The sequence below is a fragment of the Dipodomys ordii genome, unplaced genomic scaffold (assembly GCF_000151885.1).
Source record: "Dipodomys ordii isolate 6190 unplaced genomic scaffold, Dord_2.0 Scaffold41, whole genome shotgun sequence".
Taxonomy (NCBI): domain Eukaryota; kingdom Metazoa; phylum Chordata; class Mammalia; order Rodentia; family Heteromyidae; genus Dipodomys; species Dipodomys ordii.
The window spans coordinates 2,732,161-2,734,322 of NW_012267257.1; positions in this window are offsets into that span (position 1 = coordinate 2,732,161).

Sequence of the window (2,162 nt, forward strand, 5' to 3'; positions counted from 1 at the left end):
AACTATGATCTTTTTTTCTTTAACTCACATTTGCTTGCTTCTTTCACTTTTTATGCACAGCAAAATTAACACATATGTTATATTCATCCAACACATATGTTACATTCACCAACGTACATGCAACTAAACATAATTGGAGAAAAGTCCTGACCTTTAGTGATTTGTCTTATTTGGCTATAAACCTCAGGTTAGCACTATTGCTACTTGGTCAGAAATTAAACTTCCTTGCATTCTTTTCTTATTAATTTTATCACTTTACCTACATATCTTTTCTTTTTGTAGGTCATGAGGCTTGAACTCTGGGCCTGAACGCTGTTCCTCAGCTCTTCAGCTCAAGTCTAGCACTCTACCACTTGAGCCACTGTACCACGTCAGTCATTTTCTCACTTTAATAGATGGATTTTCCCCAATTTCTTCCTCCTCAAGCCTCTACTGCTGCCTCTCTTATGCTTACTTCTTGCTGACTTCCTATTCATGGGAAAAATGGAAGTGATCAGAAGAACTCTTGTTCTGAACTGACACTCAGCAGCTGTAGTCACATAAAATAACTTTCTTCTCATTACTATAGATCAACTATTCATATTTCTAGTTAAGGTTAATCCTGCCTCTTAGGCAGGAGAAGCAACCCTATCCTTGACCATCTTTCCCTTTTTTATCCATAAATCTCACTCACTCTTGGAACATTGTTTTTTACTTACAGGCATAGTGTTGTTTTCTCCATTAAAATAAAACAATTTAAAAACAATCTAAACTTATTTTGGCCTAATTTATCATGTCAACTCCTGCCCTAACTCTGTAACAACATTCCTCTAATTCTCTCTCTTTCTCCCCACCCTGTGTGTGTGTGTGTGTGTGTGTGTGTGTGTGTGTGATGTGATCCTTCTGCTCCATTCTCTCTCTAAGGACACACCAGTCATGCCTCACCTTTAAGTTAGCCAATGTTCTTCATGTTTCTAAAACCAAGATTTGATTATCAGATTTTATATTATTTGACCTATCCTTTGACACAGTAGACATCTCACTCTTTAATGCAGTTGTTTCACTTGGTTTACAGAATATCATGCCTAGTTTTCCTACTACTTCATTTGAATGCTCCTTTTTAAGCTCTACTACTGATTTTGCCTTCTCTTCCTGGCTTGATGTTGGCAGGGCTAAGACTCAATCTTAGGTCTTCTTTCCTTTTCCCTAGATATCTTCATGACCTTCAAATTGCACATATATGCTTGGTAGGGTGGTACACACTATTACCCCAAAATTTGGAAAGTGTAAGCAAGAAGATTGCAAGTTTGAGACCATGTAATGAGATCCCATGTAGCTGGGAAAGAACATAGGAAAACTAAAATATGTCCCACTATTAGAGAGGCACAATGATGTTCACATCATCTTTGCCATTATCTGCAACTCCTCTCTTTCGCCCAATAAATTCCTTTGTCTCTACCAACAAAGTGAACTACATATGAACACGTCTTATCACCTCTGTAGAGGGCACACAGAAACAGGCTACCATTAATTCCACTTGGATTGTTAAATGTCTTTAATATATCTCCCTTCTATCCTTCTCCTCTACAGCATATTTTCAGTATACCTGCTACAGTGATTTTTCTCAAAATATAAGGTAATTCATAGCAAATGAATTACTTTGTATTTACCTCATATCCTTGTTCAAAACTCACAGTGGGCCTGTGCACAGTATCTGATTTGCGTCTTTTCCTCTCTTTCCTTATCTTCCATTAATTACTCTTTCTCTTTTCACTCTGATGTTTTCTTAAATATGCCAGGCATGTTCTCACCTTAGGGCATTTGCATAAATTAGTCCTTCTGCTATGAATATATTTCCTCTACAAATCAACATGAGTATTCCCCTCCTGTTTTTAAGTCTTTGATCAAATGCCACTTTTTCAGCAAGCTTTTCCTTGTTGTATTAGTCAGTGTTCTGTCAGGAAAACTGTCTGCTTTAAATATTTTACACAGAGGATATTTAACAGAGGAAAATTGTTTATTCAGGAGGTTAAATTGCTGAGAAGACAAACCAAGAAAATTATGAATCAACTCAGATATTAAAATCAGTAGGATGGGACAATAGCCTTTAGGACAATAGCACCTTGGGCCATAAGTGGTGTTGCCAGAACTCCAAAGCTGGGGTATTTGATAGGATCTGATAT